At 45.8% G+C, this 14235-nt stretch overlaps 1 protein-coding gene across 1 annotated transcript in view; it reads left to right on the forward strand.

Annotated features, from left to right (window-relative positions):
• The window catches only part of NEDD9 (neural precursor cell expressed, developmentally down-regulated 9), a 299037-nt gene that overhangs the window by 103394 nt on the left and 181408 nt on the right, over positions 1 to 14235 (forward strand). Inside the window, exon 5 of the mRNA XM_067006770.1 lies at positions 10409 to 10770. The gene's annotated coding sequence lies outside the window, so the exon portion shown is untranslated. The remainder of the gene's footprint in view (positions 1 to 10408; positions 10771 to 14235) is intronic.

The following is a 14235-nucleotide window of genomic DNA, read 5'->3' on the forward strand; positions in this document are numbered from 1 at the left end:
GTATAGAAAATTGAGGTGACAACATGCCATTGGCGTTCTCTCTAAAAGGACAAGAGGAGGAGAAAAAGAGAGTACACCACATGGAAAAAACCCTGGTTGTGTGTAACAGGGCAGCATCTCAGTACTCTGTCACCAGGGAGAAATATTTATGTTAAGACCTCTGTCTATCAGGCAGCCGTCTCCTCCCATGTAATTAATTGAAATTTAAAATCAATTGTTGTCCCTGGTTACTGAAGTCCAGACTAAAGAACAGCCTAGATTGTGTTTTCAGTCAGGAGGTGGCTGTGTTCGAGATTTGTGTTGGCATCTTTGAGCTGCGACCACAGCTCACATTTTTGTGGGAAATATCAGATGAAAGTTTTATGGCAACATTCTTCCATCAGGAAGGGCGGGGGGGGGGGGGGGGCGGGCTTCAGCATGCCCAAGAGAGTTTTTCTCCTTCTGAAACATGTTTAGACTCATTCTTTCCAAATTAATGAGGCCACTTTCCCCTTTCAGAGCAAATGCAGATAGGGAAACAAATGGGTGAAAATTTAGAAACATCAGGGTCGCCTTTCCAAAGCCTCATTTCACAAGGCCCTATGTGGTTTGTGGAAGCAAGTTGAGGTCCTGGTGACTGATAAATACGATATAATTTTAGAACTTTCATAAGCCTGTGTGGCCTTTTTGTTGAAGATCAGCAATTAGGGCCTTAAAGTACTGAAAACAATTACCTAAATCGTTTTCAAAATGTCCATATTCAGTATTAGTTCTGGGCACTGTCTCTTCCTCTTGTTCAGCCCCTGCTTATACCCTTTCATTCAGCTTGATTATTCCAGTTGTAGTTCCCAGATATGGCTCAGCTGCAGTGTATGCAGGAGTTCGTGGGGAAGAGATTCTGGCCGAGGCTTTGGAGAAGAGTCTCTTTGTGCCCACTTGCTCATGGCCCTATTCTGAGGGAAGGGACCCTAAGTGATTTCTTAAAAACAGATCATCACATTTGACCCCCTGATCCTGGCTGATGGAACCAGGAAGGGGCAGTTGCTTTTGAGGATGGCCGTCCGTAAGCTGACCAGCAGCCAATGAGATAATCCAGTGGGAGCCCTCTATAGGACAGGGGTGTCCAGTGCCTTGTAGTGACCAATGGGCTCTATCAGATCCTTTCTCTTAAGAAGTATGAAGGTGACACAGAGAGAAAAATACAAGTGACAGAAGGGTTCAAAAACCAAGAGACTGGGCTTCCCTGGTGGCGCAGTGGTTGAGAGTCCGCCTGCCGATGCAGGAGACACGGGTTCGTGCCCCGGTCCGGGAAGATCCCACATGCCGCGGAGCAACTAAGCCCGTGAGCCATGGCCGCTAGGCCTGCGCGTCCGGAGCCTGTGCTCCGCAACGGGAGAGGCCACAACAGTGAGAGGCCCGCATACCGCAAAAAAAAAAAAAAAAAAAAAAAAAAAAAAAAAAAAAAAAAAAAAAAAAAAACCAAGAGACTCATGGAGAGGAGACAGTGGGCTAAAGCCGTGAATCAGTAGAATTTAAGATTAAGAAGCTAAACAGGACATTGGAGGGAGCTAAAAAGGGTATGAGAAGTATTAAGAAACAGGCAGTGGCCTCATGTGGTGCTGTGGGTGGCCACTGCTGAGAGCCAGCAAGATCCTGGGGTCTGTGGACTGAGATGAAGAGCCAATTCCTGGAAGGCTCGGTCCTACGTTTATGCCAACTCCCTACCATTGTTGCTTACATGCCTTCATCATAAATCTCCATTTGCTGAGAATCTGATTGTGTCAAACTCTTGCAATCTGAAAGAACTGAACGACTAGGTTCAATATTGACAAACTTTGTGATCTTGAGTAAGTCACTTAACCTCTGTAAACATTAGATGTTCAATCTCTACCTGCGGTAGGCAGAATAATGACCCCAGCATGTCCATGTCCTAATTCTAGGAATCTAAGAATATGTTACTTTACATGGCAAAAGGGATTTTGCAAGTGTGATGAAGTTAGAGAACTTGAATTGGGCTCCTATATTATCCATGAGAGTCCAAGCTAGTCACATGGATCCTTAAAATCAAATAGGAGAATTTTTCCCAGCTGAGGGTGGGGGAGATGTAACTATAGAGGAACAGTCATAGAGGTTCAACATTACTGACTTTGAAAATGAAAGAAGAAGCCAGGAGCCAAGGAATATGGGCAACCTCTAGAAGAGAAAAAGGCAAGGAAACAGACTCTCCCCTAGCCCCTCCAAAAAACGGCAGCCACGCCTATACGCTAACTAGCCCAGGAGACCCGTCTGGGACTTCTAACCTACAGAACTGTAGGATGATAAATGTCTTTTGTCTTAAACCATTAATTCCATGGCAACTTGTTACAGCAACAATAGTAAACTAATCCACTATAATATCACTCTACATATATATGGGAAAACATTTAAACGAATACACACTCCAATGTAACATTGGTTATGTCGTCTTTTTGAATTCCTTACTTTTTCTGGTTTCAACAATGAGTATATGTTACTTGTGTAATAAAGAAGTTGTTATGTGTGCTTTTGGTAAGATTTATTTGGTAAATAATAAGTCCAACAAACATTTGTTGAAGGTACTTTGTGTAGTCCTAAAGTCATTTAGATACCGCACGTTTTTTTAGTCTTTGTTAGGCCTGGTATGGTGCATTGTGACAGATCTCAAGGTCATGTTGATGGAGCTCAGAAATCTACTGAACAAATTTTAAAAGGACATTTTAGAGACCCTGTGGTTTCACAAGTCCATCAGCCTCACCCGGAGTCTAAAAACTCTTACGCTCATTCACAGCTCACCCAATGTCAATAGGGGAGGACTATTAACTGATATTAGAGTTACCAGTACTGGTGATAAGCACAGCAAATGAGACAGTGAGACTCCTTTGAAGGTACTTCTGAACCACTTAAGGTTAAGAACTTGGCTTTGGTGAGTTAAAAGTGCAGAGCATGCCCGAAATACCAGTTCTCACTTGAGCAAGAATTTGTTAGCTCTTATCACGACCAACCATCTTCAGGGCTTTGAATGGCCCTAAACTTAATTTCGCATTTAGACAGGACAATAGGTACTTTGCATGACCTGATTAGAGAATAACAGCAAAGCTGTTTCCCGTTAGGTCACTTTGACCAGCGGCCCAGCCACATTTCCTGGACCTGTCTCCAGCCAAACTACGCCTCAGAGGAATGAAGGAAATAGAGTAGATTTTCAGGAGTAGAGATCTTAGCACTTTTCATCATGTCTTTATTCATCAAATGTTTGTTGGATGTTGTAACTGCGTCCCCGGATGTTCGTGTGCATAAGAATTAGCTGGGAGGGTTCCACTCCCCAGAGAAACTGATTCAGCAATTCAAGGGTGGGACCTGGGTATCTATATTTAACCACCTTGTGGGTGATTTTGATACAAGACCTCTACAGACCACTTTGTAAAATTTCTAGTTTGGTCTAAATAAAATGAATAAGCAACAGTTCCTTGCCATCTGGAGCCTTGAAGTCCAAGGAAATAGACACACTATTATGATACTAGGTACTGAGCACAATAATAGAAGTTTTGGTGACAGTGAAAGGGGCAAGAGATTCTCTGTCCAGGGGAGTGCAGTCTTGAAGCATGTCGCTGAAAAGAGAAGAAGGAATGGCATTCTAGGTCGGGGAACAGCCTTTACAATCCCCCAATCATGAGAAGATGTGAAATACGAGGGAAGAGTGAGCAGTGCAGGGTGATGGGAAGGTGCGAGGAACTCTAGGTGTGGATAAGCAAGAGAGAACCTAAGAAGAGAGCATGGATCTCGATTCACCAACTAAGTCATTTCCCTTTGTTTTTTTTTTTTGTTGTTGTTTTTGTTTTGTTTTGTTTTGTTTTGTTTTTGCGGTACGCGGGCCTCTCACTGTTGTGACCTCTCCAGTTGCGGAACATAGGCTCCGGACGCGCAGGCTCAGCGGCCATGGCCCACGGGCCCAGCCGCTCCGCGGCACGTGGGATCTTCCCGGACCGGGGCACGAACCCGTGTCCCCTGCATCGGCAGGCGGACTCTCAACCGATGCGCCACCAGGGAAGCCCTCCCTTTGTTTTGTAAGCAACAGGGAGTTGGAAGTTTTTAAGCAGACAGTGACATGAGGAGATTTGAAATTTTTCTATGAGAACATCTAGTATAGTGGAGATGCTCATTCAACTAATATCTCCTGAGGACCCACCTTGCGCCCTGCCACAGTTAGAAATTGTTGTGACTATCCAAGCAATGAAAGTCTAAACTAAGGTAGCAGCAGTGGGCATGTATTGAATTGGTCAACAAGGTTTAAGATTTAATTTTGTAAGTAACAGGATTTGGTGACAGGTTAGCTTTAAGAAGCAAGGATATGTTTGTAACGTTTTAGGGCAGAGAGACTTCTATGGACTAAATGTTTATGTCCCCCCCAGATTCTTCTGTTGAAGCCTAATCCCCAATGTGATGGCATTAGGAGATTGACGTTGGGGAGGTAAGCAGGTCATGAGGATGGAGCCCTCATGAATGGGGTTAGTGTCCTTATGAGAAGAGACCAAGAAGGATCATCTCTCCCCCCCATGTGAGGATACAGCAAGAATAGAGCCATTTACAAACCAGGAAGAGAACCCTCACCGAAACCCAACTGCGTTGGCACCCTTGGTCTCCGACTTCTAGCCTCCGGAACTGTGAAAAATAAATGTTGGGTTGTTTGAACCCTCCAGCCCATGGAATTTTGTTAAAGCAGCTAGACCTGACTAAGACAGAGGCTGAAGGGACGATAATGACATCAGTGGAGAGTCAGGAGGAGAAGGCTCGCCCCAGACCTAAATGGGAGTAGAGGAGCCCATCCAGAGGGAGAAGTAGAGTGAAAATATGTGAAGCCCAGTGGTGGCACATGAGTAGCGATAAGCGGGGGGATGTAGTGAACTGTGAAGGAAGTGAACTGAACTGAGCGGGGTCCCCCAGAGAAAGAAAGAGGGGTCTGAGAGGAAAGAAGTGATCGGTCATTTTAAATGCAACAGAGGAAAGCCATTGTGATGTCTTTTGGTTTCACCGTCTAGGATGCCATGGGTGACATTAACAGGGACTACTGCATGCAGAGCTCGGGCGGGGGCAGGGGGCAGAGGTCAGGATGGAGGGAACACAGTGAGGAAGAAGGGAACGGACGGTGTGGCCGTCGGAGCACACAGTGTAGACGAAACAACTCTTTCAGGAAAGCTGAGCACGAAAGGAAGGAGGCAGAGTAAGAAAAAGAGTGGATAGAATCAAGGCACTAAGTATTAGGGTTTCCGTGAACCTGTGGGCACAGGGCTTTTCGCTTATACGATAGGAAAAGTTGTGGTGAAAATAAAGGAGGGATGCGTTGGATTTCTTTTTAGAATTTCTATTGTCTTAGAGTAAAATACTCATATAAAAACTAAAGGGAACAGTTGTGCTGGGGCTTTAAGTACCAGGAATCAGTAAAAATATATTTCTAAGTCTTTGGAGTAGGGATCTGTCACTATGGGCTTGGGAAATGGAGGCTGCTTTGAGAATCAGGAGGACGTGCTCAAGGGAAAGGAAAGCTAAAGAACCAGCCGCGGCAGAGCAAAAAGGGGCTGGAAATTATCATGGCACTTGGCAGGCCCTCCCTGGGACTCGGTCACTGTCAGGGCAGCAAACCTACCTCAGGAGAGGCATGATGTGACTTGACTTTTTGGTTAAGTGATGGTGTGGGCATAAAGGAAAATCCAGAAAAATCACCCTATCAAATGACTAATCAACCTTTGGTATTTGATCTGGGAATCTCTACTCAGGAGCAAACCAGTTGGATGTAAATCCACATTTTTGTATATTTAGAAAACAAATGGTCAAAAGTCAGGTAGATGGGCTTCCCTGGCGGTGCAGTGGTTGAGGGTCCGCCTGCCGATGCAGGGGACGCGGGTTCGTGCCCCGGTCCGGGAAGATCCCACGTGCCACGGAGCGGCTGGGCCCGTGAGCCGTGGCCGCTGCGCCTGCGCGTCCGGAGCCTGTGCTCCGCAACGGGAGAGGCCACGGCAGTGAGAGGCCCCTGTACTGCAAAAAAAAAAAAGTCAGGTAGATGGAGGAGTCTAATCTCTTCAACCATCGAAAACAGCAGTGTAATTTTATTTTGTATATTCTTATGAATAAGATGCTTTCAAGTTCCTATTTCATGTGAAACCAGAACAACAGTTTGTACAGTTCCCTCAGAAACCGAGCATAATGTGATGGTTTCAGCCTAGTGTTCTGTTTGTGCGTGAGGAGAGCGCGCTCAAGGGCAAGGTTGCACACGTGCACGTTGCAAATCGACTGTGGTTACATAGATTCGTGTAAATGCCTAGCAAATGTCTTCGAAGAATACATACCAAACAGGTAGCAGGGGTGCCCTTTGGGCAAAGCAGAGGCGAGACCTGAAATTAGGGTTGATGGCTGGAAAGCACTTTAATTTTACCTTCAATGTTAGTTTTTTTAGAATATAAATTTATTAGTTGTATATTTAAAAAATTAATTTAAAAATTATGGCGAGGGCTTCCCTGGTGGCGCAGTGGTTGAGAGTCCGCCTGCCGATGCAGGAGACGCGGGTTCGTGCCCTGGTCCGGGAGGATCCCACGTGCCGCGGAGCGGCTGGGCCCGTGAGCCATGGCCGCTGAGCCTGTGCGTCCGGAGCCTGTGCTCCGCAACGGGAGAGGCCACAACAGTGAGAGGCCCGCATACCGCAAAAAAAAAAAAAAAAAAAAAAAAAAAAATATGGCGAAATCAACACTGACAAGATTTTGCTAATTCTTTGGGAAGTCAACGGTCGTTATCATTCAGTAGAGGGATAGGTGATCGAGATATCAGTAATGGAGAAATCAGTGCTTGGTGTTTGCCAGATGCTTAAATGCAATTAATGCCTCCAATAAATCAGAACGCTTTCTGTTTGTCATCAGTTCTGTTTTAAAAGGAATTCAGTCTTTCTTCCTTTAGCTCTTCTTGGAACCCATGTTTCTTCAAACAGCTATTCTGTGAGCTAGAAGAATGGTTTCATCTACGAAAATGTCAGTTTCCTCCTAATGATAAACATCAAAAATGGTAGCTATTACTCGTTTTATTAAGCCAGTGATAATGCTCGAAACGATCATCCAAAAGGATTGAAGACTGAGCAGAGACGAAAGAGTGAGATTCCGCAGAGACCACGCGGGACGCTGAAAGAGCTCACATCGGCTTCTTACCTCAGCGTGCTGTGAGCTCAGGCCTGGGCTCAGGGCTTCTGCAGAGAGAGGGAGGTTTGGAAAGAAGCCCTGACAGAGAGTAGGGAATGAGTAAGAAGATTCCTGAGCAGCACAAGGGCCTCAGGTGAGGTTAGAGAGAGAGAGAGATGCCAGGAGAAAATCCGGCCTCCGTTAACTTTTCCCAGTGAGTCTGGCCTACTCGGAAGCATGAACGAAAGTGGATGGAACTTCCACTTAGGGCTGGGAATGGGTGAACACCCCGAAGAACAAGAACAAGGAAATCGACATTAACATGTTACTGAAATAGCTGTCCACGGGGTCCTGGCAATGTAAGAGTGTGACACTCTAGGACTCGGTTGATGGACGGGAGAACACGAGAGTCGGAAGACAAAGATGTCCTGTTACGGGAGAGACAAGAGGAGGGTTGTAAGCAGCAAGAGGACAAAAGAGGAAGGTGAATAAGGTTCATTGTGTCATGCCTACTGGACTCTAATTTCTCTTAGGAGCTGATTTGCATTCATTTTTTATTTATCATAGCACTTGTTCAGTAAATGCCTTTAATATCGTGAGTGAACCCATTAAGGGGAATCGTGATCTCACTAGATAATCTACCAACTAAGCTATGAGTTTCTTGAGTGCAGGCCCTGAGTCTTGTGAACTGATATATCAAAAATGTGCGGGAAAGCTCAGAGGAGTTTGCAGGTCCGCAACAGTTATTGAATGGACAAATGAGCTGGAGCTTTTTGAACTCAGATTTCTTCATCTAAAACTGAAAACCACAAGACCAACTCCCAGTCCCGAGAAGGGAGGAGGCGTCCGTTGTAACACTAGACAAGTCTGCTCGTAAAACGTGCCAGACCCGCGCTTGAGCGTATTCATTTAAATTCCTTAGTGGGTAGCTGATTCCCCAGGGCAATACTGTCTTCAGTCGTGGAGGGAAATGAGTCAAGCAAATGGAATCATAAACACACACACACACACACACACACACACATACGGACACAACTTGTTCATAGACTTTTAAAACTTTTTATCTTCTCAAATTCTCCTCACTTCTTTCTCCTTCACCCCTCAGCCTCCACTTCATACAGCAGGCCCTGCTTGGACCAAATATCCATGACAGATTCAAAACCGTTGCCTGGAGGTTGGCTACTACTTAACAGGTAGTTACAAACCATTCTGCGGTGCTGAGATTCCAGCAATCTGAGATGGCATGAAGAAGCTAATTAAAGCAGTCAAGAAGACTGTGTAAATAAAGATGAAAATGTAAACACAGTCTTCATTGGATACAGTGATTACAAATTACACTGTTTGTTTTTTTGTCAGAACCATCTGTGGTTTGTCAAAATTTTGATATGTGGCATAACCTGCCACTAATCAAAAGAAGAAAGCAAACCACACCAAAAAAAAAAGAAGAAGAAGGAAATCTAAGACTGTAAGTAGGAAAACAGACGTAGGAAACTTCCATCTCTCCAAGTGGGAAAAATGTTTAACTTGTTTTTTTGCAAACAAATCTTATCTGTCTTGGGACAAAGTCTGAGCTCCTTAGTTTGCCTTGACAGATGTGCCCTCTCTCCATCCTGAAGAGCTCAGCAGTGGGAGGTCCAGGCAGCTCAAAGTGGAGAAAGAAGCCATGAGGATGTAGATGAAATAACAGAGTTAAGGATAATCAAGTTGCCAAACTCAAGGACTTTATTTAAAAGAAGTCCAAGCTTAGTTTTTTTAGAATATCTAGGGTATCATTGACTTATGGAAACAACTAGATAGCATTAATCATCAAGTTACACTATATAACTGTAAAATTTTTTTTCTAAAATTTAGCATTTAAATTTATACTGCATAAACATCTAATGAAGCAAATAATATTTTACTGATATGGTATTTAACTGATATGGGAAATGCATAGAGGAGCACTTTGAAAAAATTATTTACTGTCTATACTTCTCCTCTACCTCTATTGATTTATCATGAATAAATACTCTGCACTATAAAATAAAAACTTAGACTAACTCTACCTCAAATCTGGACCAGTTCCTGATATATAGCATGTACTCAAGAATGGTTTTTTAAGGAGAGGGAAGAGAATGAAAAAAAAAACCGAGTCCCTTAATGGTATATGTACCATGAAGTTTGCTAATTATGTACATGTATAAAGATTAGTATAGATCTTCTTACTGTTGATGTATTTGTAAGTCCCAACTGCACAAGGCATTGAGCTGAGTTCTTGTTTCTTTGTTTAAAGGTAGCATTTGTTTACGGACAGAGTATTTCTTAGCATGATTCAGACCAGCTCGACATTTAAAAATAAATAACATGGATCTGAGTTTCAGAGAAGTATTACAGGAAATTAAAACTAAACGAAACAAAACAACAAGAAAACAGAAGTCACAAGAGTGCAACAGACAACATGAGCAGAGTGTAAAGATGAGGGGAAGGCCAAGGACAGCCCTGTCCTTGTCTCGGGGATGGAGCAGGCAGGAGCAGAAACATCAGTTCACCGCCACATCATTTCGGAATATCAGTCATTCAAACCATCTCCCTCTTCCGTCTATCCTCTATGCCCCCAAGTCATTTCCGAGGCACCAGCAAGGGGTGGGAAGTGGGGCAAAAAAGGAAAAGAAACCAAGGACTGAAGTTATGTATAATTTGCCACTAATAATAATGGTAAGCACACATATGCTGTTTACTTATTTATTGTGCCAGGTGCTCTCTGAATACATATACTAACTCATTCAATTCTCACAGCAGCCCTTTTATTATTCCCATTTTACAGATGAGGAAGTTGAGGCACAGAAGGATCAAAAGTGTTTAAAGAGTAGAGCCATGATTCAAACCCAGGTGGTCAGTCTCAGAGTACATCCCCTTGTCAGCTACTCAAATGCCCAGCTGGAAGAAGACAAGGGTTTGGGATGAAATACTTTCAAATCCCCTTTCACATAATCAAATCTAGGCTTCTGTATCACGTTGTACATAGAAATGATCTGTCTGGGTACCTAGCCCCCAGCACACAGAGTACAGGCTCAATAAATACTTGTCAAATGAAAGGATGTTCCATGTCAATTTATAGTAGAACCCTTTAGAACATATTGAGCTCACAAAACCACAAAATCCTAAATTGACTGGTCTTGAAAAACCTCATTTTTGCCTCAGTGCAGCCTAGAAAGGTGCTTGTGCCACTTAGAAAGTACATCCCACAGAATTTCATGGTGATCTCTTTCTCGAAACAGCAAACGGTGCCGATCAGAACTAGATGGCTCGCCTGTCCGTGAACAACCAGTGGTCCTCAGTGTATCCAGAGGTCTGACGGAGGAAAAAAAAAAAAAAAGATGCACAGAGAGGAAATGAACTGAGACAACATCACTTCACAGCAACCGGAAGGAAAAACACCCGCAGGGTCGCCATTCACAGTCTGCATGTGCAGTTGCTCCGTGAAGAAACGCTCACAGCTGCCTTCAGAAGCAAGTCTAGTGGCTGCAGCAAGACAGAAGCACGGCCATGGGGTCGGACTGAGCTGCCACCTCTTGCCTGCCTGCCTGCCCAGAGGGAGAGCAAGGACCCACGCAGACGATCCCACTCCCGTTGGCCCTGGGTGAGTTCCCAGACACTTGCTGTGGCCTGAGGGGAAGGCGGCGGCGGGGGCGGGGCTCACTCAGACTCTGACTTCCTGAGTTGGTTGGTGTCAGACAACCAGCTGTGTTCCCTGCTGGGGGCACCCTTATCTGCAGCTGCTGGGAGGGACTCAACAGGCCTCGGGAGGAAAGAGTCTCCTCCTTCAGGTTGACCTGGAGGCACTGCTTTAGTGCAACTTAAAACCTCCATGATTCTAGTTTCATATCTTCCTGGGTAGGTGCTTCCTGGTGTGTAAAATACATGGCTCCTCCCCCTTCCTACTGGCCTCGGAGAGCTTACCTGAAATGACCCTGAGCTTTTACTTTCCCTAATTATTTCAGAACCTCTAAGTGTGGGCTGTCACTTACAATTTATGGTGGATTAGAGTCATTTATAGTGTCGTTTTCAGCCTCTATGGGAATGACGGAGGGGCAAGAAGTGGTGATGAGAATCAGACTCTGTGTGTGTCCAGGCTCTGCAGAGAATGGGTCGTTAGTATCCCCTCTAAGGGGTTGGGGACAAATTACACTGTTCTCTGTGTCCACAGTGGGCCACCCGAACTGCTCCAACCTTACTTTTCTCTGTATTTATTAATCCATTTAATGTGTTCATTCATTCAGTTGCCTTTCTTCCGCAAAAGACTTGAGGCAACTTTTTATCTTGCTGAAATTACTTCAAAATGAAGAATACGTACAGCTTTAAAGAGGAAAAGCCCTTCTAGAAGGGTCAGATGCTATCTTAAGCTGCCAGGAGGTCGGTGAGCAGGCTGGTCCCTGAGCTAGTGACCAGAGGTGAGGGCGGGGGCTCTGGTCCTTTCAGCTGCTGCCTAGAGAGCCCCTCCCTTCCCCCCAGCAGCTGGTTTCCCACCCAGAAGTGGGTGTGCAGAACTATCCTCCGCAACAGAACCCTGGGTACCAGCCGAGCGGTTTTCCTCCTTGTTTCTGTTTGCTCCCAAGTCTGGTTATTTTTAAGGACACTTCTGTTCTAAGAATGGAGCCAAGGGGAGCAGTGGAACGGGCGGGGTGTGAGATCAGTTGCATGTTGGAGCTCCACCGTTTCTCATGAGTTAGGTCACTAAATTATTGTACAAGCCTCTAGTGAGTATTCCCGGTGTGGAAGCCACTTTTAAGTCAAAACTTAAGAAGGATGGAGCAGGGCTTCCCTGGTGGCGCAGTGGTTGAGAATCCACCTGCCGATGCAGGGGACGCGGGTTCGTGCCCCGGTCCGGGAAGATCCCACGTGCCGCGGAGCGGCTGGGCCCGTGAGCCATGGCCGCTGAGCCTGCGCGTCCGGAGCCTGTGCTCCGCAACGGGAGAGGCCACAACAGTGAGAGGCCCGCGTACCGCAAAAAAAAAAAAAAAAGAAGGATGGAGCAACACTGACGTTGCCCTGCCCCCCCAAAGCGTGTAGCCCGTTGATTAATCATTACCCAAGTGCAGTGAGGTCCAGAGCACATCGCGGGGGAGCCTGGTCTGTCTGGGCGTCAGCGAGGTTTCCATAGCGCAGGGGCCATGACAGCTGGAGAAGAACAGGCATGAGCGAGGCAAAGGGCTGGCTGGTGCCAGGTGGACGGAGCAGCTTATGGCGCTCCCCGAGGCGGGAGACCCGAATTGTCCAGCGGGGTTAAGGCCAGTGTGGCCAGAGGGCAGAGAAGGGTGGCTCAAGACGGGGCTAGAGAAAGAGGCCGCGTTGAAGATGCTGCTTATTCTAAAACCGGTGGAGAAGCTTGCGGGGTCATGGTCTGATCTGCATACTTAAGAAATCCCTTTTGCCACCGTGTGGAGAATGGATGGGACGGGCCACACCTGCGGACAGGGAGGCTGGCTAGAAGGCTGATGAATTCAGCCAAGCAAGGATATCAGTGGGAGTACAGGCGAGACACGGATGGTAGCAGTAGGGGCAGAGCTAGACAGGTAGAGTCATCGAGAGAGGAAGATCAGCAGGACTTGGGGGTAGATAGGAAAGGAGATCCCAGGGCAAGTGTTGAAGCTGGTCCCCAGTTTTCCGGTTGGGGCATCACTGTGGGTGTCGGTGCTGCTCGCCGCTCACAGAGACCAGAGTAGGGGGCGAACGAGCAGGCCTGGGGTGAGTTCCGTTCTGGAATGGATGATTTTGGAGGCCCTTGCACACATCCAAAGGCAGATGTCAGCCAGGCAGTTGCCATGCTGGTCTAGAACTCAGAGCAGGGTCCTGAGGATCCTGAACATGTAGATGCTGATTGATGCCATGGGTATGGATGAGACATCCTTGAGAGAGAATATCAAGTGAGAGATGAGGGGGATGGCTTAGGATGGAACCTCAAGAAATCCTAACATTTAAATAGAGGGAGAGGAGAATGAGCTCTCTAAGAAGACTAGGTAGTTTCTTGAAAAGTTAAACACAGAATTACCACATGACCCAGCAATTCCACTCCTAGCTATATACCCCAAAGAATTGAAAACAGGGGCTCATGCTTTCATACCAGCACGATTTCACAATCGCGAAAAAGTAGAAACAGCTTAAATGTCCATCAGCAGATGAATGGATAAATAAATTCTGGTATAACCATATGATGGAATATTGTTCAGCCACAAAAAGGAATGAAGGTTCTAGGGCTTCCCTGGTGGTGCAATTGTTGGGAGTCCACCTGCCAATGCAGGGGACACAGGTTTGATGCCCGGTCCAGGAGGATCCCACATGCTGCGGAGCAACTAAGCCCGTGCACCACAACTACTGAGCCTGCACGCCACAGCTACTGAAGCCTGCACACCTAGAGCCCGTGCTCCGCAACAGGAGAGGCCACCGCAGTGAGAAGCCCGCACACCACTGCAAAGAGTAGCCCCCACTTGCCACAACTGGAGAAAGCCTGCACGCAGCAACAAAGACCCAAAGCAGCCAAAAATAAATTTTTAAAAAAAAGAATGAAGGTCTGATACATGCTACAACATGTATGAACCTCAAAAAACCAGGCCCCCGAGGTTTATGATTCCATGTAAATGAAATGTCCGTAATAGGTAAATCAATAGAAACAGAATGTAGATTGGGGTCTGGGAGCAGGGAAATATGGGGGACATCTGCTTAATGGGTATGGGGCCTCTTTTGTGGGTTATACAGATGTTTTGGAACTAGATAGAGGGGGTGGTTGCACAGCATTGTGAATATATTGAATGTTACTGAACTGTTCCCTTTACATTGGCTAATTTACATTATGTGAGTTTCACCTCAATATTTTTTTTAAAAAGAAAGGAAAAAGAAGACTAGAAAGGTATAACCAGAGGTGCAGGAGAACACAGACTGTATGACTTTCGTCAAATGACATAACTCCTGGTGCCTCTTCCTTTATATGTAAATAAGGGGAAATTAATCGCTATTGGGAAGGGCTGTGGGTAAGGATTAAATGTGGTAACAATTTTTAAAGTATCGAGCAGGGAAGGGGTGTAGTAGAAGCAGTCAGAGTCCTGCCTAC

The sequence above is a fragment of the Kogia breviceps genome, chromosome 10 (assembly GCF_026419965.1).
Source record: "Kogia breviceps isolate mKogBre1 chromosome 10, mKogBre1 haplotype 1, whole genome shotgun sequence".
Taxonomy (NCBI): Eukaryota; Metazoa; Chordata; class Mammalia; order Artiodactyla; family Physeteridae; genus Kogia; species Kogia breviceps.